Source organism: Tamandua tetradactyla, chromosome 5, assembly GCF_023851605.1.
Source record: "Tamandua tetradactyla isolate mTamTet1 chromosome 5, mTamTet1.pri, whole genome shotgun sequence".
Taxonomy (NCBI): domain Eukaryota; kingdom Metazoa; phylum Chordata; class Mammalia; order Pilosa; family Myrmecophagidae; genus Tamandua; species Tamandua tetradactyla.
The window spans coordinates 66,730,491-66,757,848 of NC_135331.1; the positions used below are offsets into that span (position 1 = coordinate 66,730,491).

General features: G+C 40.5%; 1 protein-coding gene and 1 long non-coding RNA gene across 6 annotated transcripts in view; one reads left to right on the forward strand and one right to left on the reverse strand.

Moving 5' to 3' along the window:
- LOC143684222 (uncharacterized) lies at positions 1-27,300 on the forward strand. The gene is made up of 3 exons (XR_013175921.1): positions 1-673; positions 18,837-18,977; positions 26,582-27,300. It is a non-coding gene; the product is annotated as an uncharacterized LOC143684222 (long non-coding RNA).
- Positions 1-27,358, reverse strand: part of MECOM (MDS1 and EVI1 complex locus) — a 573,761-nt gene that overhangs the window by 420,925 nt on the left and 125,478 nt on the right. The gene's annotated exons all lie outside the window — the stretch shown is intronic.

Here is a 27,358-nt window from a genome sequence, read left to right on the forward strand (position 1 = left end):
TACTCTCAAATATCAAAAACGCAAAGTACTTTACGTGAAAGACCGTACGGCTGCGATCACCGTGCCCTATTTTCTGTCAAGCACCCACCTCAGTGCCGGAGCACCTGTAGAAGGGGACAGTCGCCAGGAGAGCCGGAGCGGGGCATGTCGGCAGGGCTCTTGCCTCAATAGCCAACAGCTGCTTCAGATGAGAACTGCCAAGAAGCTAACTGGACTTCAAAAACAAGCTCAGGAGGCTACTCAGCCCTTTTTTCTGCCACTCATTATTGAGGACACTCACGACTTTTGTCTGCTCCCCATCTATTCCCAGTCCTGGTAACAGCAGCTGTTTTCGTTGAGACAGTCTCACCCCCGTCAGCCACAAACTTAACAGTTCAAACGCTGACGCCAGGCGGGGCCAAGAGAGGTCACGTGATCCCAGCCTGGCCAATAAGAGCGGTCCCTCCCTCGGCCACAGTGATTGGCTGGGGCTTGGACATGTGACACAGGCCAGGCCAAACTCTATGTTCATAACTCCTGTAGAAAAGTGGAGGGCGAGAGAAGGCGTTTTTCGGGTTGCTAGCTGTTACCATCTTCCTTGGGCTAACAGCATAATGTAATGCCCAGAGGATCTGAATTCTACCACTTCCTCGAGCCACAACCTTTTGAGCCTCAATTTCCTCAGAAGAAAAAGGTAAGAGAGGCGGATGGATTTTTTATATCTAACAATATTAAAGTGCATCCTACTTTGAAAAGTCATGAAGACCAAGTCAAGTCATTAATAAAAAAGCACTCTGGCAAGTACATGTTTCCAAATATACAATACCATTACTTGCTAAAAATTATAGGATTCTCTCCTTCCTCCTTTTAGTTCTTTTATCCTTTTTTCCAAGTTGTTGAAGAGAGATACGGGTCACTATTAAAAGGGTTAGATTTACTAATTAGCCATTTTTATAAAGACTCTTGACTGAAAAATCTTGACATAAAAAAAAATTAGACTGGGAATATATAAAAAGGGAAAAGAATATGTGGCTTATTAGCTTTGAGGTCAGGTGAAATGAACTTCAAATCCCAACTCTACAACCCACCCCAGCTGTATGAATCTGGCTAAGTCATTTAATCTCTCTGAGCCTCAGTTTACTTATGTGTTCAGTAGGAATAAAATCACACAGCTTTTTTGGACTCCTGTGGCAATTAAAGCCTATATACAGGGTCTGGCATACAGAAGTTCAATAAATAGGAGGGATAATATCGATCATTATTACTCCTAGCAAGAATTCCAGAGGTGATGGGGTCAAGTTCGAAAGGTAGGTAGAGCTGGCAGGATGACGCACAGGTGCCAGAGAGTAACTTGGTATGAAGTGGAATCCAAGGGTCCACTCTGGCAGGTAAGGCTGGGTGAATCTCAAAGGTCTAGGCTGGCCAGGACCAAAATCCTATGCTCAGAGGATCAAAAGGAGCAGCACTACCTCTTTGTTCATAACGTGTGCTCTGCCTGCTCCCTTATAGCTAGTAGAGACACTGCACTATGAGCTCCTCAAGCTCAGGATCTGTGTCTTGGTTATTTTTTTAAGCCTGGCCCCCAGGAGGTACTCAGTAAATGCTCACTGTGATTTGAGCAGAACAATCTCTTCTCCTAGAAGAGGGGTTGCCTGTCTTCTTTGGGGTCCATTCCCAAGCCCTTGAGCATATACTTTTTCCTGGGAAGCGAGACTCCTAGTGTCATCCCATTTGGGTAAGGTTGGTCTTCCAGAAGGTTCTCAAACATCTCCAGCTCTTCTAGTGTCTTTAGATTTGTGGAGGTTAGTGCTCTGGAGTGTGTTATTCAGACCAGTGCACCATTGGCATCACCTGGGAACCTGTTAAAAGTGCAAATTCTCAGGCTCTTTACCAGAACTCCTGAATCAGAAACTCTGTAGTGAGTGGGTAAGAACAAGGAACCTGTGTTTTAACAAGAACTCCAGGGATTCTGATGCACACACAAGTTTGAGAACCACTGCTCCAGACAGCACCTCAATATTTTGTTGAAAGAGGAATGTAAGTAAAAATTCCAGCATTTCCATGTTGAGGGGTAAGTGGAGGCCACAGCTGACAACTTCAGCCTAACTCAATCACCTAGTTTTAATGTTTTTCATGCTTCCTATGGCAAACTATTTCAAAACTATTTACTAAATACATGTTAGGAAAAGATTAGTACAATCATGGTCTCTGGTCTTGAGAAGCTCGAGTTTTTTTTCCTCAGTGGACCTAGTTGTCAACTGCAGATAGGGGCATCACCTGCCACATGTCAGTCAGGACTCTACAGTGTCCTCCAGAGTGTGTCTGGAGTTCATAAGAATTTTAAGTCTCTATATCAGTGTCATTATTGGTATTGATAGACCAAGCAGCCACCTGCCATGTTTACATGGGCCAGACCTACAGTTCCAAAGTACAGTCAGTGCAACCTGCTATTTATGTGCCATAAATAACCCCAGAAAACTACATCAGACCTTTTTTAGGATCTGCTCAGCCATAAGCAAGTGATCTCAGCTCCAGTAGTAAACCACGCACATTGGTCCTGAATATTTTGAAAAGATCACACATGATCATATAGATGCAGGTGCTAGGAAGGAAAAAGTGTGGTAAAGGTATAAGGTGTAGACATGGATGGTATAAACCATTTCCCTAAGAAAACTTAGGGAATGTAATCAGTCTTCCTCTGATGCGTGTGACAATGGCATACCATTTGGCCAGATTTTAATAAGTAGTGCTCTGAGATAGGGTTTTTGTAATTGAGGTACACAAATTACCCCATACCATTATACTTATAAAGATCCAGTATTTAATGTCAGATTCAGCATTTGAAGACTTGAAAGTAGAGGACCCTGATTAGCTGTCTTTGCAAGAGATATCAACCTAATAAATGGCATAAGACAAGTATGATATCATATTATAATAATTTTTAGTGGGCATCACTTTGAAGAATTAGAAGTAAGGTCAGCCTAGTTGAGCTCTTTTTCCTTTTTAGAAAAACAAACATAATTTGATGATGAATGTACTAAGCAGAAAGGCATCCAAAAGCAATTTCTCCTTCCAGACAGGTTCAGGCAAAATGCTGGCAGGGACCACACAAAGGTGAAAGACAAAAGGAAGTCCTAGGAAGCACCTCTGTCCTTGTTTCTGGGACCTCTAAAGCAAAGCCTTGTCCTTTCAAGTACACCTAGTTCTGGCTTTCACAGTCTAGTTCTGCTGGCTAAGGGGAAAGATAATACTCAAGAAGGATCAATGCATGTCAGTGGCATTCCAGAGGAAATTCATCATCAAAACTCACCACTACAGTCATTGTTCACTTTTTTCCCTCATGGAAACCCTCTCCCTCTGGAAAAAGGGGAGATCTGGGTTTAATTTGCCCTTTTATGGACCAAATACTGGGTTTTGTACTGCAAATTTTCAGAATGGAAGATGAATGCTTGCAGCTACCACATTGGGCTAAGTAGCTCCCCATTAGCTTGGAAAAAAGAAAAGGGTCCCTGCATATCTGCTCCCAAACATGTTTAGGCTGTTATCTGTACAAGAAAAATATTCTAGCCCTAGGCGTAGAGTCGGCAGACTAGTAAATAAAAATATAGGGCCCCGGTTAAACTTGAATTTCAGAGAAACCAGATATTGCATGGGAGAAACTTATACTTAAAAAAAAATTATTTATAATTTATCTGGAATTCAAATTTAACTGAGCATTCTGTATTTTATCTGACAATACTACCCCTAAAACTAAAACTATCAATAAGAAATTTCTGTCTTAGAGAGTTAAGTATTTGACCAGATGGAAGAGAATGGGAGATGTGGGTTCTAAATTTCTTTTTTATTTTTATTTATTTATTTTTTTGCATGGGCAAGCTCCGGGAATTGGACCCTTTTTAATGTTTTTATTTAAAAAAATATATTTTTTTATTGAGAAATATCCACACACGTACAGTCCAAACATAGAATACAACCGCTGACTCACAATATAAAAACATGGTTGTGTATTCATCACCATGATCATTTTTAGAACATTTGTACCACTCCAGAAAAATAAATAAAAAGAAAAGAACTCATATATCCCATATTCCTTACCCCTCTCTTTCATTGACCCACAGTATTTCAATCTACCCAATTTTTACCCTTTATCTCCCCCTATTTTTAATTTATTTTTCATCCTTAATATTTCTTTTTTAACTCATCTGTCCACACCCTGGATAAAAGGAGCATCAGACACAAGATTTTCACAATCACACAGTTCACATTGTAAAGCTATATAGTTATATAGTCTTCTTCAAGAATCAGGGCTACTGGAACTCATGAACCTTTTAATGTGCATAGGCTTTTGCAGATTCTAGTGTGCTTATTTTACAACTTTCCTGCCAGGCCACATCAAAGTTCTTCATCTCTGCTTCACTAGTGTAGACTCTGAGTTAAAGAAGAGCACACAATTGCAGGTAGAAGAGCTGGGATTCAAATTAAGATCCTCTGATGTTTGGTAGGGGTCTCTCAAACACTACACTAAATAAATGTAAGAAAAAGGGAGAATTTAAAAGATGGGCTAGGAAACATTTCTTTAGCAAGCAAAAATACTTAGCAATCATGGACACTTTTCTGTTTTCACGCCTAAGTAAGCAATCACTTGTCTGTGTTCTTCACCGGCTGAGAGTGCCCATTAAGACATGAAAGTGAGTTTAGGTTTCACCTGCATGTTTGGATTTGATGACATTTCAAGAAACCAAGATCAGCTCCACCTTTCAGCACTGGCACCGCCATGACAAGCAAACAGATGCCCTGGTGAATTTAAGGGTAAGTGGTGAAATAATTGTTCACTGCTTTCCATGCTTTGCTTTGTTAAGGACAATCTTTATTTCTAAATCTATTAAGGAGAGCTCAGCTTCTCTCTGCAAAGCATTAACAGGTTCTTTAATGAGGCAGAATTTGTTCTTCTGAACACACTTGGAGAACAAAAAGTTAGGTATCATTGGTAAAGGTTAATCTCCCCAATTTTAGCTGCCTCATAACATGTGTTTTATTTTCTAGTTCCAAATGAAGCTATGGACTGAAGAACCCTTATGTTGGAAAATTATAGAAAATCAAATCCCATACTTCTTGTTTAAAAAAAAGACTTATTGTGGGTTCAACCTACCACACTGTTAGAAACTCCAAATTCAAATCTTTCCCTTTCTCCCACAAAATCAACTACTCAGCTATATTTACCACATCAAAGTAAATTAATTGAGCTTCTAAGATCACAGACCCACACTGCTGTTTCTCATCTGCTTATTCATTTTTAGAAGCTGTGCAAGGAATAGGAATTGCCCGTGATAACTGTCTGTAAAGAATATTGTCAAAAGTTCTGAACTGCCCCAGAGCTGTAGCAAGAAAGTCCAGAGATTACTATTGGGTAATGACACTGGAAATAAAAGAGTATATAGTATTACAGTGTTGAGATATTAGAGTAGGGAATCTATTCAAGAGGACAAGAAAATTTATACACTTTATTGATTTTAAATTTTCCTTGCTCTGCTATATGAGTAAATCTATTGTAGTAATTCTAAAGCTTTGAAACACTGTAAATAACAGGGACTGTGGGAGTTCAGAACAGCCTTTCTTTCATACCCAAAGTATATAGCCTTTAATGCATATTAGAAGAAATTGGGGTAATGAAATACCTTAAAGCTAAGTTAAGTCAGGATTGCTGTTTCTTTCTTTTTTTTTTTCAATTCCCTCCAAAGAGTGAGTCTGTATCAGGTAGTGAAGTAATTCCAGGTAGCGTTGTACTTAAGGAAAAAGCATAATTAAATTGATCCTATTGTATTACATAAATCCAACATATCCTTTGTAAACTCAAGAACAGGTGGCTCTTTGTAGAAAGTAGCTGACTGTTAACCAATAGAAGTAAAGTTTTCTCACACAAAAACAAATATGCAGGAGGAAAACACTGAAGCACTGGTTGACTCAGGGTTCCATAATCTAACAGCAGATTGAACCTGAAGTGACGCCTGTAAATTCAAAGTACCTAAAAAGCAGAGAACCTCTCTGCTGGGCAGCGGGAAAGCCTGTTTCTAGGCAGGCATTTGAGTAGAGTCTGCCGTCTGTATGAAAAATAATTGCAGGCTTGATAATTTGTAATTTTCAATCATATATGTCATATGGAAAACAAAGAGACATGAAGGGGGTGGAAGGAGTTTTATATTTTCATTGCAGCTGAGCCTGACTGACACTTAAGAAAACGTTTTGACACATTCAAGTGTGAGTAACAAATCTGTCCACTCATTCATAAGCCACACGTTTACTTAAAGAGGCCTGGTCCAATAAATGAGGATCAAACTCCCAAGTGTTTAAATCCATAAAATTCCCTTAAGTGAAATAGCACCAACAGAACAGATTTTGACCTTCTTAAACTGAGTAAAGATTTTCAAATAAATATATAACCTGCTTATGCCATTAGTCTCATTTTTATACAAGTTGGGTTTTTGATTTTCTGGGGGAGGGGCTTCTTGTACCCGGTTTTTTTGTTTGTTTTTATTCTGTGAAGCCAAAAATCTACCTCTGATGAGTCTTTGCAATATTTAAACTTGTACCTCTGAGCAATATAAAAGTGAGTGGCTCAGCAGGCAGAATTCTCACTTGCCATGCCGGAGACCCGGGTTCGATTCCCAGTGCCTGCCCATGTAAAAAAAATAATAAAGTGAGTGGAGGATGAGTGCTGAATTATTATATTGATATTTCTTTCAGTCTCCAGTATCTTAGAGTAGCTAGAAGTAAAAACCTAAAATTGTAGAATTGTAACCCATACCAATCTGAAATCTGTTCTACAACAAATTGTTGTGATATGTTTTGAAATGTATTGCTTTTATATATATATATATGTTATTTTTCAAAAAAAGTCAATTGTGATGATAAAAAAAGAAGTGCATGGATAACTGAACTCAGATAACTGAACCTGACCACATTTTAACACAAGTAACTCACCTACCTAGAGAATGTCCAGTATGCTGCCTTGGAACCCAATTTGCTAGAAAGTTTGATTTTTTTTTTCTTATTGTGGCACTCCTCATACATGTAAGAAGCCATATAAAATAGCGGTTCTACACGTTTTCGATGGCCAAAAGAAAATGGCAATCCTAAAAACATCACACACAGATGAAATAAAATAGTTTGCATATTTTTAAAAAGGTACAATTGTTCTATATTTCTCAAGTTTCTGATGTGGACTATCATGAATGGAAATCAAAATCACTGCAACCACTTACACTAAAAAATTGGACATTGAATGATTGTAGTGTCTTAAAAACTGGGAAACTTTCTCACAACTGGAAATTTCTAACCAAGGCCATTATGCTGGCCACCCCATAGGTAACTTGTGTATGTCGGGGTCATGGAAGGTGGGATTCCTGCTGGGGGAGAGAAGTAGCTGAGAAAGGTAAGGGAGAAAAGGAACAGAATGAACTCTAACTTGAGGACCTTAAAGAGTTAATTTGAAAACTTTCGTTAGTGACTTTGGACTTCATTAAACTCCATGTATCACTATGGAAGCATGATCTCAACAGTTTGAAAGGTATTTGTCATCAGCCAAAGAAAAACATTATTTCTAAAGGAATAAAAAGATTGATGCATCACTGTGGACCACTTACGCCCCACGCAGTTTGGATCTTTAGTATTAATCTAAATATGATGGCTTTTGCATACAGCACATAATTAAACATTTTCTTTGCAGGGCTTTATAGAATCCCCATATGTTTTTAATGGCATCATGTGAATGTTTTTCTTAACAATTCTGGCAACCTGCTCTTGAATCTTCAAGTTTGCTTTTTGTTCCTAATATCTTTCCTACAGAGGCTGCATTGTGCCAGAGATTGAATAAAGCTCTGAGAGCCCTGTAGTCAGGGCAGATACACTCACACACTCACATATACTACTCTCCTCACTCTTCACTTGCAGTCTGTATTGCTATTGGCATTATAGCCCTGGGAAAGGGTGCATGAGAATGAGAGGACAAAGAAAGAACACACAGCTCTGTCACAACCTACCACTGTGGCCTGGGCCCCTTCCCTTCAGTAGGACTTTGCTAATTGTGTTGTTACATGTCTATCTGTCTTTCTATGAATGTTTAGTTGGCATACGTAGGTGTGTGAGTGGCAGTGGGATAGGATGACTTTGGGGCTGCTACAAATGGTTTGTCTGACACTCTTGGGCTGGACATACCATAATTTGCTGACTCAATTCCTAGTGCCTCATAGGGACAAACTCTCTCCTTTTGAGCAGTGGTCTGTTTTCTGAACCAACCCTTCAGAAATGACCCATAAAACTGAAAGAGTTGAAATGTTCACCATTTGGCTTAGTCAGCCACATTTTGAGCTGTAAATCAGAATCACTTCTATTTCAGGTGGTATAAATGTAACCCAGAGATCAAACATGCATTTGGTGAGGGGATATCAGGACACAATAATAACCTGAGATTCTGATATCCATGTCTTCCCAGTACCCACAGTCTCAACCATAGAAAGTACGAGCCTCTACCTGAAGAATAAGTAAACTAAAGAAACAGAATGTACTCCATTGTTGTTCAAACGTAGACTTGAATTTGCTTTATCCCAACATAAGTTTAAATTCTAAAAATTGACAAAGACAATAAATAACTCACATTTGAATCATAAACCTCCTATAGCTTATTTGAACTCAGATCCAAATTTCAAAAAAAGTATTCTTACACTCTTTCCACATTTGTCATCTTAAAATCTGATGATGTGAATGAACAAAATGGAAACAGTCATCGAAACAGCTTCCTTATGCTATTTTCCTCCTTGAACTTCATTTATTTACAGATGGCCAAGCGGCTGTGTGGTCAATTGAAACCCTCCTGTTATTAAGAACTGAGCTTTATCAAAAATTTCAAAGAACTGGTTTGTATTTCAGAATTCTGCAGATGATGTGCCTTAAATTGAAACAACCACCCTGGAAAGCCTTAAAACATATGCAGGCAAACAAGAGCAGAAACAAATTATCCAGAAATGGGAGTGCCATGGATTTCACTGGTACCTCTGACATTTGTTGTTGAGACTTTACTGAAACAACAAATAATCTTTAACAGCCTCTCTTTTTAATGGTTCCCAGTAAACAAAAATAATAACTCCCCCTAAACCTTGCTCTGAATTGCTGTCGGTGAATTTATAGCGTGGTAAATAGAATAAAAAGATGGTTCCAGAAATGAAGTGGTTGAATAAGAATGAAAAATAAGGTTTAAAAAAAAATTAGTTGAGCTTCGCCCTAATCCAGACACCATGTTCAACTGCTGATCTTTGGCCAGGGCTAAAGGAAAGAGCTACCAGGGAATCAGAGACAAAAGGTCTAACAAGCCCACAATCCAGTAATGGCTATATCAACAGGATAGCCAAATAGCCCAGAAGGGACTATGTCAGTCAGATACCCATACAGCTGTGCAATCTTGGTTAAAACCCAGAGGACATTTCTTAAAATATTTAGACTCAAGAACACCAGAAGGACAATGCTGCTTCTACTCTTTTATCTAAAATTTCAATGAGGAACCTTCTCCTATCTTCCAGAACAAATTACATACATGAAAATAGTTTGGCAGTATCTCCACACTTGGAACATCCCTCCCCTCCAAACTCATTAACAACTGCCCAGGCTTCCTACGTCCAGATCTTAGCGCATCTGCCATTAAACTTAATACATAAAACCTAAAGTTTGGCCTGTGTAACATTGGCCTCCTCCCCAGTATTTGGAAAGTGAATAGGGACAGATGACCTCACTGGTAAGTCCAAGAACAATTCTAGAACCAAGCCATGAAAGATTTGAAGAGTTGTAAGCCCAAAGCTGACTGAACTTGATTTTTAATAATTTTCCTTTGGTTGTAAGAGCTGAGTACTAGCCTTTCCTTTTAGGATAGCTCAAGGCCCCAGCCTCATGCCTGGTAAGCAACTGGAGTCCTGCTTTTGTAGCCTGCCCACTTTCCTCTGGGACCCAGGCCTGCCTTAGCCTCTTCTTCCTACAAGCAAACATTTGGTTGGGATTACCCATGTCAGGCAATGCGCTGGATACTTGGGAGAAGAATGAGAGTCAGTTGGGCACAGTCTCCACTCTCAAAGAAATTGCCAAGAATACAAGATGATAAGTATTACAGCAGAGGCAGAAAGAAATTGCTACAGAGAACAAAAGTGAGGATTGCTGAGTCTTCTGGGAAGAAAGGAAGAAAATTTCACAACAGAGGTGACATCTGAGGTGGTATTTAAAGGGAGTCATGTGGGAGAAGAGGCAGAGGAAAGGAAGTTGGAAATGTAGGTGGGTATTCTAATAAGGGAGCACATCATGTATAAAGGCAGAACAATGATTCTCGAACTTTCATATGCAAACAAATCACTTGGGGGCGCTTCTTACAATGCACATTCTTGGGCCTCATGCCCAGAGATTCTAGTTTCACCAACACCTGGAGTTTGCATCTTTAGCAAACAGGTAGATCTCAGGTCACACTTTGTAAAACACCTGACCAGGATTAAAAGGTACATGAGATATTTGAAGGGTGGGAAGAAATTCAGTATGCCCAGAATCTGGACTGGTAGGTGGACAGATAGATAACCTGTTGGCCAGGTTTGAAAGAAATCTGGAAGTCTCCCAGGCACCTGTGAAGCCCTAAAGATGAGATTTTGGAAGCTTCAACTACCAAGAATAACCCCTCAGATCAGTACCAGGACCTTGATCCAGTCTTTTCAATCATGACCGCTTGGGGGTCTGCAGTTCAACAAGAGGGCAGAGGGATGGGGCCTGAGCACAGATAACTCAATGTTCCAAACTCAGCTCTGCCACTTACTGATTATATAGACTTGATGAGATATTTAATCAACTTGGCCTTTAGTTTTCCCTCTGCAAAATGGGGATAATCCCAAAATGTCAGGGCTGTTCTAAAGATTAAATGGTACCATATATACACAATGCCTATCTCAGTATCTTACACATAGTGGCTTTTTAATACTGAAAAATGTAATACTGCCTACTATTTATTAAAGATACAGGTAAACAATGAGAAAAAGTGATAAAAATTGAGGGTGTGGTGGTTTGAGGCTGTGTAACCCAGAAAAAACATATTCTTAAATTTAATTCATTCCTGTGAGTGTGAATCCATTGTAAATAGGACTTTTGATAAGGCTATTTCAGTTAAAGTATGCCCACCTCAATCAGGATGGGACTTAACCCAATTACTAGAATGTTTTATAAACATAATGAATACAGAAAGAGAAAAAGAATGACACAGAAGCAAGAAGTTGAAAGCAATGAAACCCAAGAAGAGAAGGGAGAGACCAGTAGATGCCACCATATGCCTTGTCATGTGGCAGAGGAGCCAAGCATCGCCAGCAGCTGGTCTTTGGGAATAAATATTACCTTGATAATGCCTTAATTTGGACATTTTCTTAGCCTCAAAACTGTAAACTAATAAATTCCCATTGTTCAAGCCAAATCATTTCATTGAGTTTGCTTTAAGCAGCCTAGGAAACTGAAACAGATTTTGGTACCAGGAGTGGGGTGCTGCTATTCCAAATACCAAAAATTTCTAAATGGATTTTGAATTGGGTTCTGGGTAGAGTCCAGAAGAATTGTGAGGCACTTGATAGAAAAAGCCTAATTTGCTTTAGAAAGATTGTTCATAGAACAGTGATGAGGCTACTTCAGTTAAAGTGTGACCCACTTCATTCAGGATGGAACTTAATCCTATTACTGGAGTCCTTTATAAATGGATTGAATAAAGAGAGAGAAAAAGAAAGCCATGGAAGCAAAAGTTGAAATTAATGAAATCTAGAAGAGAAGAGGGAGACCAGCAGACACTGCCATGTACCTGGCTCTGTGGTATTTGCTTTAAGCAGCCTAGGAAACTAAAACAAGGGATACATTGTTTACCTGAATGGAGAAGATGTAGAACTTGCACATGACTGAGTCTTCCTTGAGTATTACTTGCCCACTCCTAGATATCAACTTTTTGCCAGCACTTCAGATCTCCTTCCTAAGCTTTCTCCAATTTTATGCTGGGTGTCCCCATCCCTAAATCATCAGCTCCTTTCTAGGGTTGGGTGCTCCTTGGTCTGATATTGTTCTCCTTACCACCAATAACATCAGCTAATCTGACCATCTTGATCATTTTTACCAGCTCTCTTTCTCTCTTGTTACACATAATTCTATACCTGTGCTGGTGCCACATTATTTTTTATGAGGGTAGGCACTATGCCTGAACATATTTAATTTATCTGCTGCCTTACTGATCTGACTGGGCCATAAGGCTTTGGATCGCTCTAGCATGAGCAAACTAAAAGTAGAGAAAGGGTATCCCGGTCCAGAGGATGGTGAATAACTTTATCCTGTACACTCTTCTCCTCACTATATTAAGAAAAAAAAAGACTCTAAATTTAAGGGACACTCTGAAGTTTCAAGACATTTTACTCTACCTTCTCTCATTTGACCCTTTCTATAACCTCGTGAGAGAGAGAGAAGTACAAGACATTTCCCCCATTTTACAAAGTGAAAAATACTGAACTTCAGAGAAACTAGATGACTTGGTCACACGGCCACTAAACTGTGTAGTCTAGACTTAACTCCCAGTGCGCACACCCTCTCTTATTCACCTCTGCTGCCTCTCAGTTTCTGCTTGCTTTGGTCCTCATCAAGAGAGCTCATAAATACTCACTAATCCTACCCTTCCAGGTAAAAGATTACATATTTTGAATCACATCAAATAAAGCCCATACAACAGAACAGTCAAACAAACAGCTTTATTCATCTACTTCTTAAGAAGGGGCCATTAAGTATCAGGACATTGAAGAACAGTCCTTTCTGCACCAATTGGGAGTGGACTTGGACCACAGCTAGTCACCATAGTAGTAGAAAGAACAGGTTTGGGATCAAAGGGATCAGGATTCACGATCCTGACGTTGCCACTCAAATGGCTGCACAGTCTTGAACAAGTTCCTGAAATTGAGTCCCATCTTTTCATTCTGAAAATAGAGATGATCACCTCTAACCTCAAGTGTGATGGTACAGCAATAAATATCAGAATTCTACCCTGGTAATCACAGAGAGGCCCTTAATATTCTTAGCCCACTTCCCCTAGACCAGTGTTATCAACTATAATGTGCTGAGAGCTTGCTAAAACACAGTTCATTAGCCACAACATGTTTCTGATTCGGCAGGTCTGGAAGCGGGGTAGGGAGGAATCTAAGAATGTGTATTTCTAACAAGTGTCCCGGGTGATACTGATGCCACTGGTCCAGGGAGCACACTATGAGAACCACTGCTGTCAAGTCAGACATGGCATCATATAGATGTGGACACAGAAGTCACTGGATAAAACTCTCTGCTGTGCGGGTACATGGGTGGTTCAGGGGTAGAATGTTCGCCTGCCATGTGGAAGACCTGGATTTGATTCCCGGAACAGGTACACCACCCCCACCCCCACCAAAAAAAAATAAAAATAAAAAACCTCTTTGCCATGGAATAGCCATGCTGAGCTGTATGCTGTCAGTCATGGCTCACAGGCAAAGCTGGTTGGGAAAACAGAAGGCGCAAGGCAGACAAATCCGGATCCCGTTGTATTCTCAGCACCGATGACATTCCATGCATCATACACTCTTAAGGTTCAGAAGGAGCTGTGCTAATTAAGCATTTTATCTAAAACTCCTTGTAATTATCCTGTTTTCACTTAAAACCTTCAGAAATTCCTACACCTGGGTCTCCGATTGTCATTCCTGCAACCCTTGCTGCCCTATTAAGTCCCTGAGAGCAGTTAGACCAGTGCTTCAGCGAGCCCAGGTGTCACAGCTTGGCTGAGGCTACTGACACCCAGTGGCCCTTCATAGGGTTTCTATACCCTCTCCACCCCCACCCCATCCCCATAACCAAATGTTGCAGAATCTGAGAATCTTTCAGAAATGCAATTAAGGCAATCATTTAAGAAATGGATCAGCAATGGCCTATTTTTACACATAAGCCTTTTTCTTAAAGGGGGTGGTAGATTTTGTTTTTTGAATGGAATAACAACAAGAACAGCCAAAAAAAAAAAAACCAGAAAATATGTTAGCCCTGCTTTATGAAGGCGGTATAGACAGTATATTCTCTTTTGTTTCTGGATATGAAAAAATACATTAAAATGTGATGAACAGGCCCTGGCATATATATCGTTCTGCTCTTGTGAAGAAATTTGTAATATATCTCTATTTTGCTGCAGCCAGATTCCACTGCGTCATCAATTTCCACTGTATTATCCAATGTTCGGCTCAGCTGGAATATTAAGCAGCTACCAAATTTTGAACTTTGCATTGCCTCACATATGGCCTTCCACTGATCAAGTTTTGTTTCTCTGTGATTATCTATAAACATATATATCAGACCCTGGAATCAACTTTCTTTGTTTTATCAAGACCTGGTGTGCAGCGATTCTGATTTATCATTTTTACAACAGTCTCTTCCCTGCGGGTTCCAGGTCGCAGTGGTGGCGTTGCTACGATTTATGGTAGGGACTGTTGACGGAAAATGTATGCTCTTTTTGATTTTCCTTCTTTCCAACACCTGGTTCTTATTTTCCCAACTCTAGCTTCTGCCATTGTAAGCATTATTTACCATTTGCTGAAATACATCAGTTTATTTGGTGGGGATGTGGAAGATAGAGGATGGATTTTTACAGTTGGCTATGATTTTTCCTCTGATCAACCCAATGCTGGTTTGTTTTGTTTGTTTTTTTTACACTTTCTTATGTTGTTGGGGGCCTGGAGTCCATATTTGTGTCTCGCTCATTCCTCTGTACCTGCCACAGCATGTTAGTTCTCTCCGGAAGAAAAAGAAAATGCAGGCTGGGTTAAGTTCCTCACGGAGGTTTTGAATTCAGTCTGGGACTCACACTGTAGGTGGTCACCTCCCTTTCCAACCTGGCTAGGTTATTTATTACTTAGTGAAGGCTCCTCTCTCTCAGAGTCCCAGAGCAAGGCTAATTTTTCTTTGCAGTCAAAGAACACTTCCAAATAACTTGGTAAAAAAAAAAAGGAAGACCTTTTGAACCTGATAGCAATCCATTTGCCAGTGTTGATCATTTTAAATGGTGAGAAGGAAATAAACAAAGATACTTGCACCTGAGAGATGTCTGATTTTGGAGACTATTTAACTCTGCCCTGCAATGCACATCACACCAATTGAACCTATTTTTTTCACCCGAAACTGAAAATACCCAGAGTTCTTTCTTCTTTTTTGCCTCCCCTTCTGCATCTAACAGAATACTGGGCACTGTGAGTGTCCCATAAAAATCAATTTGTATTTCCACCCTTTCTTTTTTTTTTTTGTATTTCCAATCTTAACCAGAGTTTCTTTAGTTAATCTACTTTTCAAGAGGCCAGATAGTAAAGGTAGAGTTTAAAAGGGATAAATTCTCCAAGTCCTCTCTACCTGCCCCTCAACTTATTCTTCAGATTATGATTTTCATGTTAAAAATTTGTGAAATAGGTTAATCAGACATACTGTGCTGAAGATAATTAATAACCCCCCAAGATTAGCATGGCAAGACATCCTGGTTTTCCCAGGACAGTTTCTGTTCACCAAGCCTGTTATTGCTTGGTCGTTATTAATAGTGGCATCCTTCCATTTCACAAATGTTCCATTTTGGATGCAAATTATATAGCCATGCAATCCTATATCCATTTTTCCCTTCTTCCTTTTAGTGACAAAACACCCTCCGGGTTTTCTTCGACAAAACACTTAGTTGCTCAGCTAGAAACAATGTTTCCCAACTGTCCTTGGCTAGACTGTTGCCACTTATTTATGTAATGAACAATTATATAATGAACAGTTTATATACAATTATATATATTCAAATTATGTATATTTGAACCAGGCACCCGTTCTAGGTATTTTACAAATTAACACATTTACTCCTCATCCCTATAAACTAGTGCAATTATCATCACCCCCATTTTACAGATGAGAAACTGAGGTACAGATGGGGTTGAATTACTTGCCCAAGTGGCAGACCTGGGATTTGAACTCACAGCTTGACTCCAGGGTCAATGCTTCCGACCTGTTACCTCTCAGAATGACCAAGTCCTGGCCAGGGGGTGTGGGCGGGAGTGACGTGGCGACCTGTCCTTCTCCTCCTGGAACAGAATCCTGTGGTCCTCTCCTCTTTCTTCCTCCTTCCCCTCAGGCAGGGAGGGGAGCTTGGTGCTGGTGAATGCACAGACAGAGACAGCTCTCTGGGAGCAGGAAAAGTGACAAGGCAAACAGATCGAGATCCTTGGACAGCCTCATAGAACGGAGCTCCTTCCCACATTCAGCGCCCTGCTCATCTCTGGACGGTGCGTCAGAGAGAAACAACTTCCTGTGTTTGAGTCACTATTCGCCTCAGACATACTCACATTCCCACTTTGCAATATACAGAAACCCTTTGCAGCCCAACTCACAGGAAGGTACATGAGAATAATCCATTCCAGAATCAAAATCAGTCCTCTTTGCTGGAATCAAACAGTCCCCCAATTAGCCACAAGATTCTTATCTATTCTGATGGCTGCCCTCATACCAATATCAGGGGGATTTCACTGGAGTCCTATATTTAATCCTAGGTACAAAGAAAATGTCCATGGAAAATGTATCAGTTTGCTAAAGTCTGCCAGGATGCAATATACCAGAAATAGACTGGCTTTTACAAAGGGAATTTATTAGGTTACAAATTTACAGTTCTAAGGCCTTAACATGTCCAAATTAAGGCATCGCGAGGAAAATGCCTTGACTCTGAAGAAAGGCAGATAGCACCTGGGGTTCCTCTGTCACGTGAGAAGGCACATGGCGATGTCTACAGGGCCCTTCCTCCTGAGCTGTGGTGCTCTCAGCCTCCGTTTCCAGCGGCTTTCTCTCCAAGCACCTGCGGGCCTTGCTTGCCTCCCCCAGGGACACATCTCTGAGCTCTCTGTATCCTGTGGGTCTCCTCTCGGCATCTCCAGGGCATCTCTCTCCTTCTGCGTCCTTCACTTGGTTTCACTCTCTGCTCTCAGTATCAGATCTCCCCAAAATGTCTCTGGGCATATCTTTTCTCTAAACATTTCTGGCTTCCTCTCATAAAGGGTTTCAGGAAAGGATTAAGACTCATCTTGAATTGGGTGAAGCACATCCCCTTGGAAACAGCCTAATCAGAAGTTCCCACTCAATAATAGGTCTGTACCCACAAGAATAGATTAGAAGAACATGGCTTTTCTGGGGGTGCATAATAGTTTCAAACCAGAATGTAGCTAGAAGTAGGCAGCCTTCGCCTTACTTGCAAGAGTTCAGGCGCCATAGTGGATTCAAGCCCATCCCCCGGTCGTTCCAGAACAAAGGACTCATCAGAAAGGCCTTCCCCTGCCTTGGCCCATGGCATGCCCTTTCTCTTTCCCTGCTTTACTTTCTTCAATAGTATGAATCACCTCCTGACATACGTTAACTTCTTTATTTGTGTATCATCTCTCTTTCCCCATCCCACCAGGACCATCATCTCCTAAAAGAGAGGGACTGTGTCTGTTCTTGTCATTGCTTTATCCCCAGCTCCTAACAGAGCCTGGCATGCAGTAAGTGCTCAATAAACATAGATTGAATAAATGAATGAATTTTGAATAACTATGGCTATGTGACCTCGGGCAAGTTATTGAACCTTCTGGGGCCCAGGATAACAGTATCTACTAAGGTGATTATGAGAATTAAAGGAAATAATACATGTAAAATATTGAGACTGTCCCCAGCTCCCCCCCCCAGGACATGGTAGAGGCCTCAGTGGCATGAGCACTGAGCAGTAGAGGGCTCTCGGGGTGCAGGCCCTGTGCCAGGCACTCTTATTTCATTTGATAACAGCCCAGTGCCCCAAACCACAGATCTTCTGTACCGTGACAGAAGTCTCTGGGTCAGCCATCATGGCTCTTACCTTGTTCTGGTCCTCTTTCTAGAATTTCCTGAGAAAAGCCAGATTTTGCAATTTGCTGGGGGAGCACAAATTCCAGCCATCTCTAGTCAAAGCCAGATCAGGAACTGCTAGAATGGTCTTGCCTTTGATAAGGGAGGAAGAACAAAATAGCATTTAAATTTGCCTTTAGGATTCATACCAGGTGTGTGGTTCTGAGCATGGGGCTGTTATCAGATGAAATAACCGTGTCCAGCACAGGGCCTGCACACAGAGGGCCAGTTAGAGTTACTGGGTTTGGGTAACAAACACTGCTTTCTTAAGTATTTCTGGGTTTTTTTCTTATGGTATGACTTAAAGATCATCAATGACCTTTCAGTCACCAACAACCTAAGCACGAGTTGACTAGCTGCCTCTTCTCGGACTGGCCTTCCTCAGACCCTGCCAGTGCCTCTCCGTGAGGTATTTGGGACAAGTCCTTATAGTGTGAGCAGACAGTGAGGTGGGTTGTAGAACTCCAGGAAAAAAGCCACATCCAAAATACCCTGTCTAAAAAACTGAATTCAACTAGAATGTTGGATGTAGAAGTGTTAAATATATATATATTTATAAAGGTACCAAGACAATTTTCAAAGAGAAAAATCCACACCTAGGTACTATGATACTTCACTGGCCACATTCTACCGAACTTTTAGAAATGGTCTACTTGCCCATCCTCATGCTTCAAGCTCTCAGCTGTTTCTGATTTCAACATCAATCAAAGTAGGTATTATCTAGTGGGTGATGACTAATGAAGAAGGAGTTACAGCTACAAATTTAAGTGACCACTATATGCAGGAACTGCATGCCTTACATTTGTTATTTCTAATACTGTGCCTAAAACTCACAATCCAAAGTGTAAGCTATGATTATTGACATTGTGCTTTTTATACCCATTTTATAGATGGGGAAACGGAGGCTCTAAGAGGTTGCTGCTGGAAGCTGAGATCCCACAAATTAGTGAGCAGTGAAACATGGATTTGAATCCAGGTCTTCATTTCTCCAAAGTCCACAGCTCCACAGGATCTTCCAACCTTATAATTTGGTACATTATAATTTCTACAGGCAGGATAATTAACACAAATATTTCTGGAGACCTCCATACTGAGGATGTAAAACAATTGCTTAAAATTTACCCTAACCATGAGAATTATTTCCTTTTGGGCCACCCTTTTGTATACCTGTATGAATCCAGGAGGAAAATACCCAGGAATGTGTACCTGGAATTACAATTTTATTCTGCAGAATGCTGGGGGGAAACTGCCTGTACCTCTAATTTAAGAATTGGTATTGGAAACTTCTTAATAGTGAGACCTCCTTTGCCTTTTATCATCTATTGGATGCAAATTTTAGAACAAATCAAAAGCAAACCCTCAAAATGCATATCCTGTGACTATACCCAAGACTTATTTGATGAAATCAGGGACATAAGCTGTTGTCACCTGAAGCCATGTTATTTCGTATGTAGTTTTTGTTGACAAAGAGTTTTTGGTAAGTGAGGTTTCCCTCATAGAACCTGTCAGTGTATTATTACTGACACATGAAATCTAGTCTGTCTATTCCAGGTCTGGACAATTTTTACTCTCACCCCTTAACCTCTGGTTTATTACAGAGTGCAGGAAAACAAACCCCCCAAAATGTGTATCTTAGCTATATTGATGTAATACATCCAGTAGAACATAACCAAAAAAAAAAAAAAACCTACCCAAGGAATTGCCAAATTCAGATTCTATTGCAAATGCCTTTTTTAAGCATTAAAAACAAAATTAGGGGGTGCAAGGGTAGTTCAGTGGTAGAATTCTCGCCTGCCATGCAGGATACCCGGGTTCAATTCCCAGCCCATGCACTTCCCAAACAAACAAGCAAACAAACAAAAATTCAGCAAATGGTGCTGCTGTAAAGGGATACTCACATGGAAAAAGAATGAAATGTGACCCCACCATAGACAGCATACAAAAAAATAAATTAAATTGAGTACAAAGATGACCAGTCTTTGCTGATAAGACTAATATTTCTATCAGTTTCACAGTTCCAGAACAATTGCCCCAAACTCTGTACATGAGTATTGTACATTAGCAGAGGTTCTCAACTCTGGCTTCATATTCATATTATTTAAGTACCTTATTTATTTATTTATTTATTTATTGGTGCATGATCCAGGAATCGAGCACAGGTCTCCCGCATGAAAGGTGAGCATTGTACCACTGAACTACTTGTGCACCCTCTATGGAGCTTCTGAAAAAATACCAGTACCTGGAGCCCCACCCCTTGACCTGAGGTTGAGTCTAGACATCAATACTGTTCTCTAAGCACCTTACGTGTTTCTAATGTGCAGCCAGGGCTGGGTACACCATTCCAGAAAATTCTTTACTGAAATCCAATAACTCTTCTGTCTCTAACTCAGAGTTGTAACTGTCTCCGGTTAAAGAGAACTTCAAATGAAAGTCTCTTACCCCCAAATAGTTTACTCTAGCTGGTGTGTTCCATCCTTGCCTAATTATTCACTTAATCTCTCCTGTCTGGGCTCACAGTGTAATTTTTTAAGAATAACAACCCAAAATTCCCTCAACACTATGGCTCTATTAGTTCATTGAATAATCTCTTAAAATAATACACCAGCTTTTTTTGTTCATTAATGGTAGGTTACAGACATAGAATTCACTTTTGGCTTCACCACTAAGGCGAGTTTCTATAAATTTATCATCCTTAATTTGCAAAACAGGCAGGTTGTAATATTTAATATTTTTGAAATCCTCAGAAAGGCTACAATATAGTGCGACCTGGATAGAGTCACAGCTCTGCTGTCAATTGGCTGTGCAACTTTTAGCAAATCATGGCCCCTCTCTGAACCTCTGCTTCCAGTTATAGAAAAATAGATTCTTCCAGCTAGAGTAGTTGTTGAGTCTAGGAGTGTCTCCCAATGCTGAAGTTCTACATCTAAAACCAGGCTGATGAGCAACTAACTTCTTGGGTGCAGTGGCATTTAATTGGTGATGCTAAAACTCAGCTGCTATTGTCTCTTGCCTGCCCCACCAAGACAGCCTTGTTCAGTTCTGGCAAAATCAAGAGAACAGAGTTCCTGTTAAAAAGGAGTTCACATTTCATAACCAGAGGAGAGAACCTGCAGCTATTCCTTTGACATAGACAAATACATTCTATAAATGTACTTACAACATGGAGAAGACTCAAATCAAATAAATTAGATATCTATGTTAGAAATTGCATTTTCACAGAAGGACATATTTTATAGATTCACAAAACCCCAGAAATAGAGATACCTTGAGGAACTACTTCATTTATTCCTCTATAGACACATGAAGCTAACCTGTTCAGGAAAGAAATACAGAACAGTTCTCTGTTCTTTATTTATAGATGAATTTTAATAACCTCACCTGATCCAAAGTCACATTGCCCCTTTGTTGAGTAATCCCTCACTCAAATCTAACTAAATTCTGATGGTGCTGATCTCTTCTCAGACACCTACGATCTGTCTGGCACCTGCTGTGTATCCTTGCAAGACTTTTTGAGAATAGAAAGCCCTGATTCCTTTAGCTTCCCCACAGTATCTCAACTTCTAAAGCTCCTATGCAACCTCCACCAGGCCCTATGCATTCTCTGCACCTGCTTTATGGTTTCCAAAAAGATTCTTCTAATGATAAATTTGGTAAAATTATCTTCTGGAATAGAATTTTGCATAGGAATTTTCCAAAAAATTCCTATGAGTGAAGGCCTCTCCCTTCACTCCTAGATTTCCTTAAAAACGGGTCGAATTTGCCGCCCTCACTTCATTCCCATTCATTCATCAACCCACTAAAATTTGGAGGCCTCAGCTCCGCTGAGCTCCAGACCAACTGCTGCCCAGGCATTTCCTCCTGGACGTTGAACTCAACATGTTCCCACCACACGGATCCTCTCCCAGATTTTTTTTTTTTTTATTGGTAAATGGCACCACCGTCTGCCCAGGTACACCAGCCAGGAAGCCAACTCTACACCTCCTTTGCCCTTATTCCCTAATCAAATACTCACCAAGGTTTCGTCCCCTAAATAGCTTTTCGATTCATCCACTTCTCTCTATTTCTATGACTCCCAGTCCAAAGAACCATACATTGTCACCATAAGACACCAACTGCTCTCATCCCACATCCACTGCTTGCAAAATAGCCAGGATGATCTTTTTCTTTTTAAGTTTGAAAATGTAATGCTTTAAACCAAAGTATTGACTCATACACAAAGAAATGACAAAAAATACACTACAAACACATGTATGTGGCTGATGTAAATGTTATTAAATATACAAAACTCAAAAGCCATGCAACACAAAATAATTATATATGAATACATAACTTCTGAACAGTCAAAAATAAAGCAGAAAGAATTAATGGTAAAAAAAAAAACCTGGTATTTCATGTTCACTGAATGAAAATCCACAGACTAACATCATTCTAAGTAACTAAAATTGTTCTCATTATTATATAAAACACTTTTCCATGTTCCTTGCCTTTCTCCACAAATAAACACTCAAAAAATGAATAAAGAATGGTGCGTAGCTTTTAAAAATGGCATAAAAATTCCTATGCAAAATTCTATTCCAGAAGATAATTTTACCAAATTTATCATTAGAAGAATCTTTTTGGAAACCAGATGTTATCCCATCAATTATTAAAAATATCTAAAAAATGATAAATTTATGTTAAGAAATCTAGGCTTTTCTGCCTCTCAGATAGCCAGAAGATGTTGCTATGAAAGGTATTTTTATTTTTACTTTTGTGCCTTTGGAATTTTGAATCTATTACTTTTACAGAAACAGAAAGTATTAAAAGTGAAACAAATGATAGGAATAATCATGACACTTTGGTTACATTAAAAAGACACTTTTTTAGAGCTGAATAATGAAGTATTTGGAAGTAAAAGGCCTTATCTATATACTTTAAAATATTTAAGCAAAAAAATAGATAAACAACTTTAGAAAAATGTTGACGATTGTTGAATAGGATGATCTTTTAAAAACGTAAGTCAGACCATCCCACTTTGCAGTGTAAAACTAATAGATGATTTCTCCAAATAAAGACCCATGTCCTCTATAAGGCCTTCGAGGTCCTCCGTGACCAGCTCCCACCCTAGCCTCAGTGGTCACGTCCTGAGCCACTGTCACCCGCCCCTTCAGCCCCCCTGGCTCCTTCCCATTCTGCACCCAGGCCACAGTCCCTCTAACTTCAGAGCTTTGCATATGCTGATTCCCCAGCCAAGAATGCTCTCCACCCCCCAGAGCTCACCTTCCTCACCTCCCCGGACTGGGTCTGCTCTCCCTGCTACATACACTCTCCACAGCACCCACCCTTCACTTGTCCTACATCCACACCCTGGAGCTCTCAGCATGGTCATAATCATTTCAGTAAGTATGTTATTAATTAATTAATTTCACATCCAAGGACCATTCCTGCCCCGTTCACTGCCCTATCTCTGTTGCCTAGTGCCAAGCGACTTGCACACAGTAGGGCTTTTAGGTTCGAATAATAGTCTGGGAAATGGTTGGTTTCTCCTTTTACAAATTAGCTTATCCCCTCCACTCATTTCCCTCCTCTCCCTTCACTCCTAGATTTCCTTAAAAACGGGTCGAATTTGCCGCCCTCACTTCATCCCCATTCATTCATCAACCCACTAAAATTTGGAGGCCTCAGCAACCACTCCAGCAAAACATTTTGCACTGTCACCCATAAAATCTGACAATCTCATGGGCTTTTTCTAGATTTGCTCCTACTAAACATAGCTTGGCACTTGACACTGTGGATAATTCCCTTCTATTTCATTTACACAAAATATTTCATGATTAGCTATTCTGCTCCTGTGATTGGAGCAGGGTCCCTACTCTCAGAGAGCCCAGTGGGAGAGAGTCAAATCAATAATCACAAATATGCAACAATAACTGTAAGTACCATGGAGAAAAATTAAAATAGCTACAAGGTGGGGGGGACCTCTGATTTTGCCCTGAATTTTCCTCTGACTATGTATGCTCTTGATCCATTGCTGAATCCTTCTATGTGTCTCATGAATGTTTGCACCCGGGATTCTGCCTTACCACGCTGTTCTTCTCACATTCTATGCTTTCTCATCCTATGCTCGAGGACAAGGACTCTCAAATCTGTATCTTCAGACCTGATTTTCTACCTGCCTTTTGGATATCTCCTAGATGTTGCACAGACATTGAAAACCATGCATTCCAAACTCAGTGCCTCTTCTGCTGTTGCCTCTTTCCCCAGACACCTGAACTAGAAAATTAACACCCTCGAGATTTCTTTCTCCTTTCCCTTTCCCCGACATCCCATCAGGGAGTTCTGGCAATCCTGCCTTCTTAACTTCTCATTTGGCCTGCCATCCATGCCCACGGACATCAGTGGGGTTCGGAGCTCATCATCCTTCCTGTGCATCCCTGCTGCAGCCTCCTCTGGACCCCTACCTGTCCCTACTCTCTAGGCCCTTGACTTCACCATCACCCACATGTACTGTGGCCTTTGCTCTTCCTAAAAGCCTCAAGTACCTCTCTGATACCATCCACATTCAACAGCGTCATAATAAGACCCTGCCGACCTCTCCTGTCTCATTCCTTCTAATTCATTCATTCCACAAATATCCATCAAGCACTTTCTATATAGCTGGTTCTATTTTCGGCATTAGAGATATAGCCCTGGGTGCCACATTACACAGGAGAATGGAGCAAACTGCTGGGTCAATCACGGTGGCCCTGACCCTCCCCTAAGTCCACCCTGGGCCTCCAGCAGCTTGGAGTTTCTCCCCATTTTCTACATGCCCCATGTCCTTTCTATGATACCTCCACTGGACAAAAAGCACCTTTCCTTCCTCTCAGACATACTTGTCTTCCCTATTTAAAGACTGAACGTTCATGCCTCACCTCCATGAACCTGCCTGAGCCCCTCCGGCAGGGTCAGACCTACTCCCTTCCCTGCACCCACTTTGGACACATTTCTACCATGTGTACTCCCCTTGTCTGTGTGCATCTCCATCACTAAACTGTGAGCCTTTCAAGAGCAGGGTCGCATCTTTTTCTACGTCACATCCTCAATAAGTTTTTCATTGATCATATGAATTGATCACTAAATGAAGAAATCTGTTCTGTTATACTTTTTAGAAAAAGAGTTCACAGACTGAGATGTGTCTTAGAATCAGTTGGGGATCTTGTTAAAGTGTTGGCCCTGATTAGCAGGTGGAAGGTGAGGCCTGGGCATCTGCACTTCCAACCAGCTCCCTGGGGATGCTGGGGCAGCTGGCCCTAGGACTGTTCCTTGAAGGGACAGCACTTTAGAACTTAGTGGTGGTGAAAAACAGAAAGTGAGGTTAGCTGAAAATGGTTATTGTGGAAATTAGGGAAAAAAAGCTCTGTTTCACATCTTATCTATCAAATATGCACGCCATCTTGACACTAACCAGCTTTCTGAAATGCTAGAGAGAAATAACCACTGCAGTGACCTTCCAGTGGTTGGACAGCCCAGTCCCCATACCACAGTGCCTCTAGGGGGCCCTAAAGGAGGCGTGCTGGCCTCCTCCTGTTGCTGAAGCCCCCCTGCCTGCCTTTGTGTCCAACGCTGCCACTGGCTGGAAAGTGTTCCCTCGTAGTCTCTAGGATGGACACAAGTCCCCTAAGTCCCTGCACCAGCCCAGTTCCTCTTTGACCTCCCTGTTGTGAGGCAGCAGCCCTGACTGCCATTCAGGGTGTGTCTTTTAAAACCACCCCGCCCCACTGAGAGCAGGGGGCTGGCGGTCCGCTGTGGCCTTCCCGCTCCTCTCCTTGGCCCAGCATCCTCTGCGTTTGACAATTGCCTGCAAGGACTCACGGGAGCCACCTGAAAGGAGAGCCCAGCTTTAGCTTAAAATGATCCTGCCCTCAGGATTCTGAGATGCTTCTGAGATGTACAAATTGTTTTAAGGCTGTTTTAGGACAAATGATGGTATTTGCATAGCTTTATGGGGCTGTATAAATTACTGTGGGGTTCTTTATAAAAGGTGCAGTGAAAATGTTCTTATGTGACTAGAAGGATTATATAAAAAGATGTTAAAATATATTTTGATCAAACCGTGGTATAGATGGCTGTAGAATATAATGTCCATTGTAAGGAAATTTCCACCGGAGACCTCAGAAATCTTACATTGATTGAGTTGTGCTGGGCTTGAAAGACCATTGAAAATTCTCCAAATGGCAAAATACTAAATATATTCTTTTTAAAAATATTTACTACTTAAACACTAAAGTACTGTTACTGGTTGACCTTTCAACAGCAGTTTTTATTTGACTTTTTCCGAAAGCAGCCAAAAAGGGAGGTTTTTTTTTTAAGTGCTTTGCTTTGTCCTTTAGGAAAAAAAAAAAGAACCTACTTATTTTGAGCATGCTACTCCCCGCCTGTGTAATAACATCATAATGGCAGAATAACCATTGTAAACAATGCCCTAGGGATTTAGCTGGCTACAGCAGGGGATTCTAGGAGCCAATTTCAGTGCTTTTCTTAACTACATCATTGCATTTTCATCTGCCAGTGGATAAGAAGAGTCTCCTTTAAGAGCAGGTTGATGGAAAGTGCTAATTGTTGACACATTAGCTAATTGTTATGATTAGCCCCAAACTTTCTTTTTTAATTCTAGAAGTCAAGATCTCAACGGTGAAGTATGAAGATGCGTTATTACAACAATGCTATGAAAACATTTGAACAATGAGAGGCTAATCTCCAGAAGCATTCAATCCGGTGGCAACTAGACAGCCGTGCCTATAAAGAACGGACAACCCTCAGGAAAAAATAAATATCCCAGCTGCTGCATCCACCCAATATTTCAGACATAAGTCTTCTGAGGTTATCATTAATGATCTGTTTTTATAAATTCACTCTGTCTTTGGAAAGTTGAAGCCACGCCAAACCAAATAAACCACGCTCGAGCCCTAATGGCCCACTGACAATTAGGGCAGCTTGGAATGTGCGAGAAAATGATCCTGTATGGTAGCACACTTAGAGGGTCCTCTAATTTCTGAAAATCAAAGTGGGATCAAAGAGGTTTGGTTCATTCTCAGCGATAATTCAACTTGAGGAGTTAACTGGCTATGAATGCTAAAATTTGCATGTCCTTTAATATCTAGAGGAGAAGGACAGATAGGAAATCAAGTAGAAAGAGAAAGTAGCCAGGAATCAAATTGCAGAATTCACTTCTTGGTTCTGGATAGGAATGAGTCATTATTCTATGCCTCATCTTGCTGACTTGTAAATGCAGGCAAACATTTACTATTTGCTATAGGAATGACATGGTTTCATATAAAAATAGAATTCCATTAAAAAATTTAGACATGTATTAAAGCACAATTCTATCGTGATGAAGTATCTTTTAATTTATATTTTATATATGAAGAAAATACAATTTTCTTAAATTATT